Source organism: Salvelinus sp. IW2-2015, linkage group LG4p, assembly GCF_002910315.2.
Source record: "Salvelinus sp. IW2-2015 linkage group LG4p, ASM291031v2, whole genome shotgun sequence".
In the NCBI taxonomy this organism is placed as follows: domain Eukaryota; kingdom Metazoa; phylum Chordata; class Actinopteri; order Salmoniformes; family Salmonidae; genus Salvelinus; species Salvelinus sp. IW2-2015.
The window spans coordinates 2,978,522-2,996,274 of record NC_036841.1 but is presented as its reverse complement, the minus strand read 5'-3'; the positions used below and the strand labels follow the sequence as shown (position 1 = coordinate 2,996,274).

General features: G+C 44.4%; 1 pseudogene; it reads left to right on the top strand.

The window, feature by feature from the left end:
- The first annotated feature begins 3,789 nt into the window (after window positions 1–3,789).
- LOC111957485 (transcriptional adapter 2-alpha-like) lies at window positions 3,790–17,102 on the top strand (annotated as a pseudogene).
- The last annotated feature ends 651 nt before the right edge of the window (window positions 17,103–17,753 follow it).

Below are 17,753 nucleotides of genomic sequence, written 5' to 3'. Positions count from 1 at the left end.
GGGAGCACTGTCACTGAATGAGGGAAACCTGTCTCTAGTCTATCTGACTATTCCTTGAATTCCCTTAAGGGATAAAAGTATTTCCTTATGGAGTTATGAAGGGTTGTAATTCTAATTTTATTTGTTCTGATTCGTTTATATTTTTATTTAACCGGCACTGTTGGGTTACCTTGGACGCATGAATCACAGTGTGGATTGAAGCCTTCCCCACATTAAATAAGGAAGCAAAGACTGTGGCTTAATGCCTGCTACATGATATTGTTCCACGATTCGGGGTACCACAAAGTCTAGATAGCAATAAGGGGACACATTTCAACTCAAAGATAATAAAATAACTGTGTGACATGATGCAAGTCAAGAGAAAGTTGCAAGTACCGTTTCAACCGTAAAGTTCTGGACTTGTAGAACGCTACAATGGCATTCTGAAAAATAAACTAGCAAAAATATGTGCTCAACCAGGACTTACCTGGGTGGATACACTACCCATAGCCTTGTTTTCAATGCGTTCCACCCCAGTCAGGAAAACTGGACTTAGTCCACATGAGGTACTCATGGCCTGTTCCATGAGGACCCCAGCATCGCCACCAGCTGCAGTCCCAGATCTGCATCTGTTGGATGACACTATGATGATGTACAGTATAACTCTGACTAACTGTACTCAAGCTGTTCACTCACAGGTCTCTGCTGCCCAAACCTCCCCAGACGACTGTCCCCATCACGATCTCCAGCCCTGAGATTGGGTAATGGTGAGGAGGCACGGCAGAGGTAAAGAACCTTCAAAACCCAGGTGGAAGGGACCACAACAGATCGCCCTTACAAGCCCAACGGTGGTAAAGTGCTTAGGGAAAGACACCTGGATCCACGCCTCCCACTGTAAGCAGGTAACAGAGCCAGAAGATGTTACTCCTGTTACTCCTACACCCCAGTAGAGGCACTCTGCTTACCCTGGGACCTCCTACAACCCAGTAGGGGCACTCTGCTTACCCTGGGACCTCCTACTACCCAGTAGGGGCACTCTGCTTACCCTGGGACCTCCTACTACCCAGTAGGGGCACTCTGCTTACCCTGGGATCCTACTACCCCAGTAGGGCACTCTGCTTACCTGGACCTCCTTACACCCAGTAGGGCACTCTGCTTACCCCTGGGACCTCTACAACCCAGTAGGGCACTCTGCTTACCCTGGACCTCCTACACCCAGTAGGGCACTCTGCTTACCCTGGGACCTCCTACACCCAGTAGGGCACTCTGCTTACCCTGGGACTCCCTACAACCCAGTAGGGCACTCTGCTTACCCTGGGACCTCCTACAACCAGTAGGGCACTCTGCTTACCCTGGGACCTCCTACAACCCAGTAGAGGCACTCTGCTTACCCTGGGACCTCCTACAACCCAGTAGAGGCACTCTGCTTACCCTGGGACCTCCTACTACACAGTAGGGGCACTCTGCTTACCCTGGGACCTCCTACAACCCAGTAGAGGCACTCTGCTTACCCTGGGATCTCCTACAACCCAGTAGAGGCACTCTGTTTACCCTGGGACCTCCTACAACCCAGTAGAGGCACTCTGCTTACCCGGGGACCTCCTACACCCCAGTAGAGGCACTCTGCTTACCCTGGGACCTGCAGCCATTGTGGCTGTGGGCATCCTCTGGGTGGGAGCAGACTTCGAGCAAGATGCGGGTGAACGTGCTAGTAACTTCTCCCAGACCTCTCTGCTCCAACGAGGCCGGCTTAAACAAGGGGAAACCCAGGATTAGATGACCCCGCTGACTTGAACCTGGACTCTGATGAACCCGCTGACCTGAAAAGAAGAAAAATTTACCTTATGGGGTTTTCCACGGGTCAAACACTTTCTTATAGTTTGCTAGTAAAGTCTCTGTACTATTGATTTTAATAATGCCACCTCTCTGCCTAAGCAACCCATCACCCTGGAAGTAGAAAGAATACTTAATGCTACTGCTTTTGAAGAATTAACTGCTGAACTTGTGGCAATACCTACCATGGTCTTACAAAATAGATTGTCTTCGGATATTCTCCTAGCAGCTGAGGGGTTTGTGCAGTGGTGGGTGAAGAATGTTGTACTTACATTCCAGACTTATCTATTGGTGTTGCTGAGTAAGTTGCCACTATCAGACAGGTGGTATATACTGTAAACAAGCAAGATAACGAGAGAGATCAGCATCTGTTTGCATGGGTGAAAAGTAGCCTGAGGAACATTAGAACTCTTGTGTTGAAATGTCTCCTAGCCCTGGTTGGAGTCCTTATGCTATCATTCTGCCTGTTCTCATTCATTACGACCTTGGTGAGGAGATTGTGTGAAACAGCAGTATATCTTCCCCACCAGATGGTCATGACCACAGAAGTAAACATGAATGAGCTGACGGATCTTACCACTGTTTCACTCTTTACCATTTAGAGTTTGAGATCTTACCTGTGAAATCAGAGATAGATCTCCCTCGCAGCTGCTTGATTAAAGATGTTTCTATTATACAATTAAACAGTCTCTACCTTCATTTTTGGATCGAGTTTTACACAACAGTACTGAAGGTCGGGTTGATAACACTTCCCTGCAGATATTTTGCATCAGATTACCCCTCGAAATAGGGACAAAATCAGCAGACAACAGGTAAAGTAGGTTGAAATTATGTTTGTTCAACATTCTGACTTGTAATGGGACTGTTCGGGAATGCTGAGCCTAGATGATAGAGATGAGTGTGTAAGTATTTCACTCTCAGATTCTGAAAGAGCCTAGCTGTATCTATAGTGCCTTCAGAAAGTATTCACACCCTTCGACTTTTTCCATATTTTGTTGTGTTAGAGACAGAATTTAAAATTGATTAAATAAAGATTTGTTTTGTCACTGGAGTACACACAATATCACAATGTCAAAGTGGAATTGTTTTAATTTTAATTTTGACAAATTAATAAAAAATGTTAACTTGAGTCAATAAGTACTCAACCCCTTTGTCATTGCAAGCTTAAATAAGTTCAGGAGTAAAACTTAACAAGTCACATAATAAGATGCATGGGCTCACTCTGTGTGCAATAATAGAGTTTAAAAAAATAATGTTAATGGCTACCTCACCTCTGTACCCCACACACACAATTATTTGTAAGGTCCCTCAGTCAAGCAGTGAATTTCAAACACAGATTCAACCTGTACAGTATAAAATATTCCAAAACACGTATCCTGTTTACAAGGCACTAAAGTAATACTGCAAAAAATGTGTTGTTCAGTAGTTTACTGCAATTAGGGGAGGGGTGGTAGGGTTAGAAGAAAAACATTTATATACATATATACAGTACCAGTCAAAAGTTTGACTATTTTCTACATTGTAGAATAATAGTGAAGACATCAAAACTATGAAATAACACATATGGAATAATTAAGTAACTAAAAAAGTGTTAAACAAATCAAAATATATTTTATATTCGAGATTCTTCAAAGTAGCCACCCTTTGCTTTGATGACAGCTTTGCACACTCTTGGCATTCTCTCAATGGGATGGTATTTTCATGTTCCACTCAAAATCATAAAAAACACCAAGATAGCATTGGTGGTCTAACTCTGGTTGCAGATAATCGGTGTTTTCCGATAGATTAGTTAACCTTCAAAATGCTTTACTTTTGAGCATGAACGGTGCAGTGTTTGCGCAAATGCATTGCATCCATCCAGCCAGAGAATCAACAAAGTTGCGCAAATGCTGCCTTTTCAGACACGCTGAATCGAACGCGAAGCAATACATTGGCAACAAACAACATATTCGGGCTTTCAGCTGATTGGTTGACCTTATGGACCGCTTGGCATGTTTTGGAAGTAACTGTTGGCTAAATTGCACAGATAGAAACAGCGCACAAACACGGCTGAAAACGAGTTTGCACGAGATATGGTTATCGATCTAACGATCTGCTCAGCTCGTCGCACTAACGCAACGTTAGCTACATATAGCTAGATAGAAGGCTAGCCCAGCTAGCTAACAATTATCCATTTTAGCTAACTATGTATTTTCCTTGTAATCGATTCAACCAGCTACTGTAGCTAGCTCACCAATGCATCTCTGTTAGCTACATAGTCAGCTAGCTTCCGACTTGAAGGACCTACGCTAGCTTGCTAGTTACAGTGTTTTCAGACCCCTTGACTTTTTCCATATTTTGTTACGTTACAGCCTTATTCTAAAATGAAAGTATTGTTTTCCTTCATCAATCAACACACAATACTCCACAATGACAAAGTGAAAACAGGTTTTTAGAAATGTTTGCAAATGTATAAAAACTCGAAATTGAGCTCTGGTGCATCCTGTCGAATTTGATCATCCTTGAGATGTTTCTTCAACTTGATTGGAGTCCACCTGTGGTAAATTGATTTGGAAAGGAACACACCTGTCTATATAAGGTCCCATCGTTGACAGTGCATGTCAGGTCAAAAACCAAGCCATGAGATCAAAGATTGCTGTGCAGCGACGCTCCACCTTAAAACCTGTTGAGGATAGAGGGCGCTATTTTCACTTTTCACTATTTTCACTTTGGGGCCTCTTCCTCTATTCTTGCTCGTACAATATGCATATTATTATTACTATTGGATAGAAAACACTCTCAAGTTTCTAAAACCGTTTGAATTATATCTGTGAGTAAAACAGAACTCATTTTGCAGCAAACTTCCTGTCAGAAAGTGAAAAATCTGAAATCGAGGCTCTGTTCCAGGGCCTCCCTATCAATTTGCTTGAAATTTATGACTATACATGCACTTCATACGCCTTCCACTAGATGTCAATAGGCAGTGAGAGGTGAAATGGGGAGTCTAGGTATATCTATGGTCAAAAGAGAGGTCTTGGAATGACATGAACCCAATTTCCTTTGTTCAGGAAGACGCGGGAAGGACATCAGCTTTGGCTTCTGAAAAGCTTTCCTTATAGACGGCTAATATCTCCGGCTTTGATTTTATTTGATAAATGTGATAATATCATCGTAAAGTGTGTTTTTTCAATATAGTTTTATCAGATTATTGACATTTTTTCGGGAGTTTTGGCGTGTTCCGTTCTCTGCGTTTGGTGACGATGGACAGCTTCGCGCCACTTGGCAAGTTTTGGTTGCTAAATCAACAGACGAAGAGGACATTCTAAATCCAAACAACGATTGTTCTGGACAAAGGACCCCTTGTACAAGATTCTGATGGAAGCTCACCAAAAGTAGGACCCATTTATGATGTTATTTCGTATTTCTGTCGAAAATGTTTACTATTAGTTTCCGCCCAGATTTTGGGCGCTCTCTCGCTATAACGTAAGCTGTATGTCGTACTAAAGTTATTTTTAGAATTCTAACACGGCGATTGCATTAAGAACTAGTGTATCTATCATTTCCTGTACAACATGTATTTTTTAGTAAAGTTTATGAATAGTTATTTGGTCAGAATAGGTTAGTGTCAGAAATATATCCGGAGATTCTGGAAAATAGTTGCTACGTTTTCACAATGTATAACCACGGATTTCAGCTCTAAATATGCACATTTTCGAACAAACCATATATGTATTGTGTAATATGATGTTATAGGACTGTCATCTGATGAAGTTTATGAAGGTTAGTGAAATAATTAATATCTTTTGCTGGTTTTGTCGCTATCGCTACTGTTGCCTTGAATCAATGCTGTTGTGTGGTTGGCTATTGTAGTAAGCTAATATAATGCTATATTGTGTTTCGCTGTAAAACACTTAAAAAATCTGAAATATTGGCTGGATTCACAAGATGTTTGTCTTTCATTGTGGTGTACACCATGTATTTTTCATAAATGTTTTATGATGAGTATTTAGGTATTTCACGTTGGTCTCTATAATTACTCTGGCTGCTCGGTGCTATTTGTGATGGTAGCTGTGATGGTAGCGCAATGTAAAACTATGATTTATACCTCAAATATGCAAATTTTTCAACAAAACATAGATTTATTGTATAACATGATATAAGACTTGCATCTGATGAAGTTGTTTCTTGGTTAGTTTGGTTGGTTCTTGGTTAGTTTGGTTGGTTTTGTGCAAGCTACCTGTGCTGTGAAAGAAATGTCTGTGCTTTTGTTATTTGGTGGTTAGAGCTAACAGTGATATTATATCGTCCTGTAAAACATTTAAAAAATCGTACATGTTGACTGGATTCACAAGATGTTTATCTTTCATTTGCTGATATGACTTGTTAATGGTGTGAAAGTTAAAATTTCTAAAAAATATGTTTTGAATTTCGCTCTCTGCCTTTTCAGTGGAATGTGGGAGGAGTTCCGCTAGTGGAACCCGGGCTAGACAGGTTAAAACTTGAAAAGAGCTGTGGAGTATCTGCAGAGAAGAATGGGAGAAACTCCCCAAATACAGGTGTGCTAACTTGTAGCGTCATACCCAATAACACTCGAGGCTGTAATCACTGCTAAAGGTGCTTCAACAAAAGTACTAAGTAAAGGGTCTGAATACTTTTGTAAATGTGATATTTCAGTTTATTTTTAATACATTTGTTTAAAAATTCTAAACCTGTTTTGCTTTGTCAATATGGTGTATTGTGTGTAGATTGATGAAGGGGGGGGGAACAATTTAATCAATTTTAGAATGATGCTGTAACGTAACAAAATGTGTAAAAAGTCAAGGGGTCTGAATACTTCCTGAATGCACCTCTGTTTACCAACGTTAACTAGTTAGCTACTGCTAAACCTGTGATGCTGGCTTTAAATCTGACCAATTATACAGATTTTAACAGAAGATTTCTAGTAGCTAACGTCTGCATAATGGTTACCAGTAGAATTGGCCCGTTTTGGACATGACTCTGACTTATTTTCAGATGACCCTTCTGACAAGCCCCATGTGAGGTTGCCATCTAACCTGGTGGAACCCACATAAAATGTGGCTGAGTGTGGACCCTCACCTTTCCTTCTATGTCTCCAGGTGAGGGGTGCACATTGCATCCTCTGGCATATGCATAAAACTGTTAATACATTTTGCCTAACTTGAATACTCACTGACACTATACCCCCCCCCCCCCCCCCCCCCAAATATGTTTCAGTGTTTTACCAGAGGGTTTGAGTTCAAGAAACATGAGAGTGATCACAAGTATGAAATAATGGTAAGATATTGATGTTAATTGTGCTGTCCTCCATTCTGAGTAATGCATATTATTATAATATTGACTCTTAAGTTATCCATTATTTACCAAAATTATGTTTCTGGCTAAACAATAGTGACCATGCTCAATACCATGTCTCCCCCTCACACAGACGTCAGACTTCCCTGTGCTGGAACTTGGCTGGACAGCACAGGAGGAGATGGCCCTGCTGGAAGCAGTTATGGACTGTGGCTTTGGGAACTGGTTAGTATCCACACACACACAATCGCTCTCTCTCTCGTCATATATTACAAACTTGCAGATGAAGGGCCATTTGCATTCTGTGACTTCGTAGCAGCCCTCTCGTGTACTGTCTGCCAATATCAATATAAACATGTTCAAATTGATTACAAAAACATAACTATCACTTTCCTATTTGACTGCACAGGCAGGATGTGGCGTATCAGATGCGCACCAAAAGCAAGGATGAGTGTGAGGCCCACTACATGAAGAACTTCATCAACAACCCCTTGTTCTCCTCCACCCTGCTCAATCTCAGACAGATAGAGGAGACCCGTACTGCAGACACTACCATTCCCTTCAAACGTCAGTATACACACAACACACCCACTCCTCTGGATTTCTCCCTCCATAGTAATAAGGAGAGTTTTTGTCATACAAGTTATTATAGAATTCTGAAGCCATACAACAAATACAATTTAGGCTATGCTTCAAAAGAAATTGTAAACTGGGTGGTTCGAGCCCTGTATGCTGATTGGTTGACAGCCGTGGTATATCAGACCGTATGACAAAACATTTACATTTACTGCTGTAATTACGTTGATAACCAGTTTATAATAGCAATAAGGCACCACAGGGGTTTGTGATATATGGCCAATATACCACGGCTAAGGGCTGTGTCCAGGCACTCCACGTTGCGACGTGTATAAGAACAGCCCTTAGCTGTGGTATATTGGCCATATACCACACCTCCTCGGGCCTTACTGCTTAATTAGACTTGTGTATGATTTCCAGCTGATAAAGGCAGGGAGGAATACATGGCTTTTGTCATTTATTATCTGATATGCAACTACATCGTTCCTCATTTATGCTTGCTTTCTTACACAGCAGTAACATGTTTATCATGAGGGCCTTTTCAGAGCACTAGGTAAAAGTACCATGTTGGTTTTCCTCCCAGCCACTGACGACCCCCCCCAGGCCCACCTTTGACTCCCTGTTTTCTCGAGACATGGCTGGATACATGCCTGCCAGAGCAGACTTCATGGAGGTGAGGGGAACTAGGGTCTTAAAGCATCCATGCCTTTAGTTGTTCTAATCTCACAAGCCATAGTCAGACATTCACTTTTTCTCTTCTGCTAAAAACATTTCCCCATGTCATAATGAGCATGTCCTCATACTCCTGGCACATTATAATTAGAATCATAGTAACTACTTAAAGATAACCAACACATAACCCTTGCCACCCTGCTTAAATGAAGATATTAGTTCTCCAGAGGGCCATCTCTCTGCAATCCTATCGAACTCTTACTCATCTCCTTGTCCTTCTGTGGTCCCATCCTGTTATTTGTTATCCTGTCTAGGAATTTGACAACTACGGTGAGTGGGATCTGAAAGACATTGATTTTGTGGATGACTCAGACATACTACATGGTGAGTTGAAAGTGCTCTCATTGTATTGTGTTTGAATTGAAAGTAAAGTCCAACACTGCTTTCAATAGAGATTGGATGTGTATGTTCATTGTACAAAATATCCTCGTTGCTTTGTCTGACATATGTTTCTGGTTCAATCTAGCGTTGAAGATGGCTGTTGTTGACATATACCATTCAAGGTTAAAGGAGAGAGGTAGAAGAAAGAAGTAGGTTGAAATGTTTTGTTTAACTCTGATGTAAGGGGCTTATTCAGCCACTAGATGGCCTCAAATATCTTAGAATCTTTGCCCTTCATCATATGCCTATAACACTGCAAATGTTGCCGCAAGAACATTTAATTGCTTTCCAAAATTGGAAATGTGATACCTACACAAGTAACACAACACTCTACTGACACTAGCCTATTACCATAATCACTGAAGCACTGGTTCAGAATCATCGGTTGCTATGAATTCTGAAAGGCTTAAACATTACACAACTGTCAAATTTGAGTATTCTTTTACCTGGTCACTTTTTTTTGTTTTATTTTTTAGATTTGAGACGTTCATGAATTGTCACACTCCGTCCTCAGCCCCCTTCAGTGTGTGTCAGTACTGGTCTTATCCACGGTGGTCAGTCCATTCATGTGGTAATACATCCATCACTAAATCAAACATAATGAGTTGCTACTCCCCTAACTCTGTGGAATGGCATGTGGGGCGTGTATTGTATGTTAGCTGGCCAGAGCTCCCAGGACCGTGCATGTTTGTCTCATCTCAAATGGCCCCCTATTCCCTACATAGTGCACTACTTTTGATGGGCCCTGGTCAAAAGTAGTGCACTATGTAGGGAATGGGGGGCCATTTGGGATGCAACACTGCTAGCCTGCCCAATGACCCTCACCCCGAGCTGGTGACATGGCAGAGGCCCAAAGCAGTGACTCTTGACTTGCAGGCCACAGAGTTCAGACTCAGTAAGCCCCACTGTCAGATCCTGTTTCACAGCATAGGAAGCCTACTTGTTGCAAAGCTGTTCTCACAACCATACCTTCAAGCTATACTATATATACAAAAGTATGTGGACACCCCTTTTAAATTAGTGGTTTCGGCTATTTCAGCCACACCTGTTGCTGACGGGTGTATAAAATTGAGCACACAGCCATGCAATAGACAAACATTGGCAGTAGAATGGCCTTACTGAAGAGCTCAGTGACTTTCAACGTGTCACTGTCATAGGATGCCACCTTTCAACAAGTCAGTTCGTCAAATTTCTGCCCTGCTAGAGCTGCCTCGGTCAACTGTGTTATTGTTAATTGGAAACGTCTAGGAGCAACCAAGGCTCAGCTGCGAAGTGGTAGGCCACACAAGCTCACAGAACATGACTGGTGAGTGCTGAATCGCGTAGTGCGTAAAAATCGTCTGTTCTTGGTTGCCACACTCACTAACAAGTTCCAAACTGCCTCTGGAAGCAACCTCCGCACAAGAACTGTCTGTCGGGACTCAGGAGCTTCATGAAATGGGTTTCCAGCTGCACACAAGCCTAAGATCACCATGCGCAATGCCAATCATCTGCTGAGTGGTGTAAAGCTCACCACCATTGGACTCCGGAGCAGTGGTAACAAGTTCTCTGGAGTGATGAATCCCGCTTCACCACCTGGCAGCCCGACGGACGAATCTGTGTTTGGCGGATGCCAGGAGAACGCTACCTGTCCAAATGCATAAAGCCAACTAAAGTTTTTGGTGGAGGAGGAATAATGGTTTGGGGCTGTTTTCATGGTTCGGCTGGGCCCCTTAGTTCCAGTGAAGGGAAATCTTAACACTACAGCATACAATGACATTCTAGACTATTCTGTGCTTCCAACTTTGTAGCAACAGTTTGGGGAAGGCCCTTTCCTGTGTCAGCATGACAATGCCCTCGTGCACAAATGCTCTTGTGCTGCGGGGATTTGCTTCCTTTCGGCCAATGTTTCAACATCTAGTGGAAAGCCTTCCCAGAAGAGTGGAGGCTGTTATAGCAGCAAAGGGGGGACCAAATCCATATTAATGCCCATGATTTTGGAATGAGATGGTTATCGAGCAGGTGTCAACATACGTTTGGTCATGTAGTGTATGTGGTTCAGGTTTAGCAGCTATATGGTACCATCACTCATTCGATAAATGTCAGTCTAAACCCTCTGCTGTTTTCACTCTCTCTACCGGCCTGAGAGTTGGCTGGTATTCACCAATGGACGTGTCCATATTTTTGGCTTTGGTGTCTTAATGTTGTGTCTTACAGGATCATCAGGGACCATGGACTGATCAACCTGCGGAAGTTCCAGAGTAAGTGCTCTCCTAACAGATTAGAACTGGGCTGCAGAACAACCAGGAGACCAGGCGTTACTATAACACCCAGACTGAATATGCATTATGTATCCATGGTTGCATGTAAACAACTGTTGCAGTAATGATCAACAGTAACCCGAGGGACCCTGAAGGCCACTGCCTGTGCTTTTATTTACGCTGGAAGCTGAGAATAGCCCAGTGCAACGTGTGCCAGAGAGCATGCCGCAGCATAATTATTGCTCCACTATGAATAGATGCCTATGAAATGAACACTGCAGGTCTAATGACCAACTGTATTGGAGATTTGTGAGCTCTTATTGATCCCTTCTCCATGGGCAGTTTTTCATCTAGCTTGGTAATATAATCCATTTTTGTGTCCCGCTTTTTATTCATGGGAGATGGGACTGCAAGAGACTCCCTGAATAGATTTATACAATCAGTTCCTCTTTTTCCATTACTGCCCAGTGCAGTGTTATCTCCAGGTGATGCCCTGGGAAATTGGCTGTAGTTTTAGGGGTGGAAAAGGACACCTTTATGTTTTATTTACCAGTCTCCAGTCACTACGGCCCTCCTCCCCATCTCTCCTCCTATCTCGTTAGTCTTTCAAGACAAAAGAGAACCCAGAGTTGCAGTGGAGCTGCAGCGTGGTTGTCATGGAGACTGTCAAAGTGTGTGTGTGAGTCACACGGTAATGGAAGCCGTGTCCAAGCCTGGGAGGCTCACAGAGTCGTGCCTGGGCTGATCATGCTGTTGCTCCAGGCAGTTTGAACAAACCGTCTCACTCTTCTTATAGGCATCAGTACCTCAGGACCACCAATCCAGCCCATTCCTGTTATGGAGTGTTTCAAATCTTTGACTCAGCAGGACATTGACTCTACCTGTGTGTGCATGTCAGACACATTCCCATCACTATACAGCCACTAAATCAATGAGGAACTCTGCTTCCAGCTTGCAGATAGACAAAGCTGTGCCAGCCTTGAGCTGCTGTCATACTACCCCACATTCACTGTACAGAATATATAATATAGAAATCACCATGTCTGCAAAGCCACGAGAATCCACTCAATAAATAAATGTATATATCTCTCAGCAAAAAAAGAAACGTCCCTTTTTCAGGACCCTGTCTTTCAAAGATAATTTGTAAAAATCTAAAAAACTTCACAGCTCTTAATTGTAAAGGGTTTAAACACTGTTTCCCATGCTTGTGAAACGGTCGTTAAGACACTAACAGCTTACAGATGGTAGGCAATTAAGGTCACAGTTATGAAAACTTAGGACACTAAAGAGGCCTTTCTACTGACTCTGAAAAACACCAAAAGAAAGATGCCCAGGGTCCCTGCTCATCTGCGTGAACGTGCCGTAGGCATGCTTTAAGGAGGCATGAGGACTGCAGATGTGGTAAGGGCAATAAATTGCAATGTCTGTACTGTGAGATGCCTAAGACAGTGCTACAGGGAGACAGGATGGACAGCTGATCGTCCTCGCAGTGGCAGACCACGTGTAACACCTGCACAGGATCGATACATCCGAACATTACACTTGCGGGACAGGTACGGGATGGCAACAACAACTACCCGAGTTACACCAGGAACGCACAATCCCTCCATCAGTGCTCAGACTGTTCGCAATAGGCTGAGAGGCTGGACAGAGGGCTTGTAGGACTGTTGTAAGGCAGGTCCTCACCAGACATCACCGGCAACAACGTCGCTGGACCAGACAGGACTGGCAAAAAGTGTTCTTCACTGACGAGTCGTGGTTTTGTCTCACCCGGGGTGATGGTCGGATTCGCGTTTATCGTCGAAGGAATGAGCGTTACACCGAGGCCTGTACTCTGGAGTGGGATCGATTTGGAGGTGGAAGGTCCGTCATGGTCTGGGGCGGTGTATCATAGCATCATCGGACTGAGCTTGTTGTCATTGCAGGCAATCTCAACGCTGTGCGTTACAGGGAAGACATCCTCCTCCCTCATGTGGTACCCTTCCTGCAGGCTCATCCTGACATGACCCTCCAGCATGACAGTGACACTGCTCGTTCTGTGCGTGATTTCCTGCAGGGCAGGAATGTCAGTGTTCTGCCATGGCCAGTGAAGAGCCCGGATCTCAATCTCATTGAGCACGTCTGGGACCTGTTGGATCGGAGAGTGAGGGCTAGGGCCATTCCCCCCAGAAATGTCCGGAAACTTGCAGGTGCCTTTGTGGAAGAGTGGGGTAACGTCTCACAGCAAGAACTGGCAAATCTGGTGCAGTCCATTAGGAGGAGATTCACTGCAGTACTTAATGCAGCTGGTGGCCACACCAGATACTGACTGTTACTTTTGATTTTGACCCCCCCCCCACCCCCACCCCCCTTGTTCAGGGACACATTCCATTTCTGTTAGTCACATGTCTGTGGAACTTGTTGAGTTTATGTCTCCAGTTGTTGAATCTTGTTATGTTCAAATGCCCATCGGGGGAGCTTTTAAACCGTTCATGGCCACAGCAGGTTATCTCAGTGATGCAAGGGGGTCACTCAATGTGCAATGTCTGGACATTTTCTCCTCTGGTGTTCCTCAAAAGCCTCTAATCTACCAAGATTTAATGTGATACAGATCACTGCTGTCATATCCTCTACAACAGGGCTGCCAGACCCTCTTCCTGGAGATCTACCGGGTTTACAGTCCAACTCTAATTTACCACCTCATTCTACTTATTAGCTGCTCACCAAGACCTTAACTGGCTGAGTCGGGTATGTAGTGTTAGACTGAACCTACAGGACGGTAGATCTCCAGGAAGAGGGTTGGTCAGTCCTGCTCTACAATTACAGCTACGTCTCGCGACCATTGTGTTTTTGTCTTCCAGTCCTGGAGCGTCGCTACCCTAAGGAGGTACAGGATTTGTATGATGCTATGAGACGTTTCGCCAGGGTGGTGGGCCCCATCGAACACGACAAGTTCATAGAGAGTCATGCATGTGAGTATGACATTATAATGCACACACAGTAGTCCATTTTGATGTTAACACCTATAGAATTCAGTTTCTTCCAACCCTTCTCCCTCCACAGTCACACATCCTATAATTCCTTGTCTTTAATATTGTGGGTAACACTAAGTTCATCGCTGTAGTAATGAGCCTATCAGATTATCTCCTGTCCTTACGCAGCAGCAGACCCCAACGGCTGGCCTGCTGGAGGTCACATGACTGTGTCTGGGGCTGAGACATCTCGTTCTGATTAAAGGGCTTGGGCTTCAGGATAGCATGGCACTACTCCTTTATTGTGTCAGAGAGAGCAGCAGTAGAGGTAGAGCCTGCCTGGGTTACAACTCTAATCTGATGTTCAGCTCTGATGTTGGTAGGCACAGGTGAGGGGTAAAGAGTTTCTCTTTCCGCCTGTCTGTCTGTCCCTGTCTGCAGTATAGACCAGTGAGGTGAGTGGACAGGCCTTTCTGACCTCATGTCATCTTTGTCTTTCAGTGGAGTTTGCAGGAGTACAGAAGAGCAGGCATCCAGTCTTTCTGCAGTAAGTCCAGTCTACCCATCTAACCCTGTCCCCCCTACTGCCAGACAGTCCCCCTCAGAAGCTGTGTCCCAAATGGAACCCTATTCCCTATTTAGTGCATTACTTTTGACCAGAGCCCATACAGCGCTGGTCAAAAGTAGTGCACTTTGTAGGAAAAGGGTTCAATTTGGGACAGAGGCAGAGCCTCATTAGTGACTTCCTTGTGTCAGCCAGGACCCAGGGCTGACTGACTGCACCAGTAACCCCCTCCCTCCTCTGTGTCCTCCTGCAGGTGCCAAGGTGTATGAGTGTGTGAAGCACGTGCGGGAGGATGAGCGGAGGAAGAGGACCTTGCTAGTTGATGTGCTGCAGTACATTCAGGACGGACGGGCCTGCCAGCAGTGGCTCAGCAAACAGGCTGCCATGTGAGCCCCGTCCTCTTACCCTTTTGTCCAGTGTTTCACAATCCATTCCTCTGGACCATGTGGTTGTACGTTCATGTTTAAGTCCAACACTAGCCCACCTGATTCCACTAATCAGTGGCTTGATGATTAGTTGGCTATTTGAATCAGGGGTACTAGTGCTGGGCTGTAACTGAGACCCACCTCTGCAGTTTATTACTGTGTGCTTGGCTCTAACTGCTACAAGCAGTGCTTGATTGTTGATTTTGTATTTTTTTATGTAGAGCTGTTCTTGTCATTTTGTTGTTGTTTATCCTAAGCACAGCTCTTTGTGTGTTCTCCAAGTTCTGATAATTATTCTTCATGAAAAAAAACCAGAACTGCTAGTGATGAATTCTCTCTGTGGACAAGGATCCCGGAAAGTGAGAAGTGTGTTTGTGTGTGCACTGCCTGTAGTGACACTTCTCTCTCCACAGTGATGCTGGTATCACTCCTGTTGTCACCACCATCACCACATCAGGTAAGGACTCTCTTCCTTTCCCACTCCCTCCCTTCCTCTCCTCCCCCCGCTCCCTCTCTTCTTGTCATGGTCCCAGGTGCAGTCACATTAATGTATTCTCAGAGATGCTCATCCAGAAATCCAGTCAACGTACAGGACCGTTATGCTTATTTGTCTGCTAGCTTTATCTTCCCTGTTTCCGTTGTCATTCGGTGACCTCCAGTGCACAAGTAGGACACATCTATGTACTCAGTCATTTCCACACAGCTATATTTACACTAATCTGCCTGTCATAAATATTTTGTTAACCTGTCAGTTTGTCATTTATAACAATAAGAGAATAGTCTGTTTTTTTAGATCTGTTTAACAGTGTTATTGTTCCACAGCAACAGGCAGGAGAAGCACCCCTCTCAACCTGACCGGCCTGCCAGGGACAGAGAAGCTCAACGACAGCGAGAAAGAGGTAGAATCCATTCTATTACATATGAATTCTAGGATCTCTATGGATGTAAGGCTCTCAGCCCCACCAGGGCAGGAAATGAAGGGCTAAACAGAGAGTGCATCCTAAATGGTACCCTATTCCTCGTAGGCCCTGGTAAAAAGTAGTATACTCTATAACAGGGCTCCAACTCTGTTCCTGGAGAGCTGTCCTCCTGCAGGTTTTTGCTCCAACCCCAGTTGTAACTAACCTGATTCAGCTTATCAACCAGCTAATTATCAGAATCTGGTGCCCTAGATTAGGGTTGTAGCAAAAACCTACAGGACAGCACCTCTCCAGAAAACGGCTTGGAGAGCGCTGCTCTATGGGGAATACAGTGGCATTTTGGATGCAGTCACGACTGGCATTTTGTTGATGTAACATGGCGTGTCTCTCTCGCTCTCTCTCCTGTGGCTGGCTGCAGCTGTGCCAGGGGGTGCGTCTGGTGCCAGGTGCGTACCTGGAGTACAAGCAGGCCCTGCTGAACGAGTGCAGGCGGCAGGGTGGTCTACGGCTGGCACAGGCCCGGGCACTCATCAAGATCGACGTCAACAAGACACGCAAGATCTACGACTTCCTGATCAAGGAGGGCTACATCAACAAGGCCTAGGCCAGCCTGAGAACAATGTTGTGTCACAAATGGAACCCGATTCCCTAAATAGTGCACTACTTTTGACCAGAGCCGGGTGCCATTTGGGACGCATCCAGAGTCAGAACTGTTCCAGCCGAGGTCATGGCTGGACTGGACACTAACTTATACGTTTTATACTCATGTTGTCTTGGTGAAATGATGCTGTCATGGTGCTGTGAGAACTACGTTTCAATGCCCTTCCTTTGAAAGAAAAACAAAGAATTGTACACTATATTTTGTACTATATTTACAAAAGTATGTGGACACACCTTAAAATTAGTTGATTCTGCTATTTCAGCCACACCCGTTGCTGACAGGTGTTTAAAATCGAGCACACAGCCATGCAGTCTCCATAGACAAACATTGGCAGTAGAATGGCCTTACTGAAGAGCTTTAGTGACTTAAGTCAGTTCGTCAAATGTCTGTCCTACTAGAGCTGCCCCAGTTAACTGTAAGTGCTGTTATTGTGAAGTGGAAACGTCTAGGAGCAACAACAGCTCAGCCACGAAGTGGTAGGCCACACAAGCTCACAAAACAGGACCGGCGAGTGCTGAAGCGAATAGTGCTTAAAAATTGTCTGTCCTCGGTTGCAACACTGCCTCTGGAAGCAACGTCAGCACAATAATTGTTTGTCGGGAGCTTAATGAAATGGGTTTCCATGGCTGAGCAGCAGCACTCAAGCCTAAGATCACCATGCGCAATGCCAAGCGTCGGCTAGAGTGGTGTAAAGCCATTGGACTCTGGAGTGATGAATCACACTTTACCATCTGGCAGACCGACGGACGAATCTGGGTTTGGCAGATGCCAGGAGAACGCTACCTGCCCGAATGCATAGTGCTAACTGTAAAGTTTGGTGGAGGAGGAATAATGGTCTGGGGCTGTTTTTCATGGTTCAGTCTAGACCCATTAGTTCCAGTGAAGGGAAATCTTAATGCTACAGCATACAATAACATTCTATATGATTCTGTACTTCCAACTTGGTGGCAACAGTTTGGGGAAGGCCCTTTCCTGTTTCAGCATAGCAATGCCCCCGTGCACAAAAAGAGGTCCATACAGAAATGGTTTGTCAAGATCGGTGTGGAAGAACTTGACTGGCCTGCATAGAGCCCTGACATAAACCCCATCGAAAACCTTTGGGATAAAATGAAATGCTGACTGTGAGCCAGGCCTAATCGCCCAACATCAGTGCCCGACCTCACTAATGCTCTTGTGGCTGAATGGAAGCAAGTCCCCG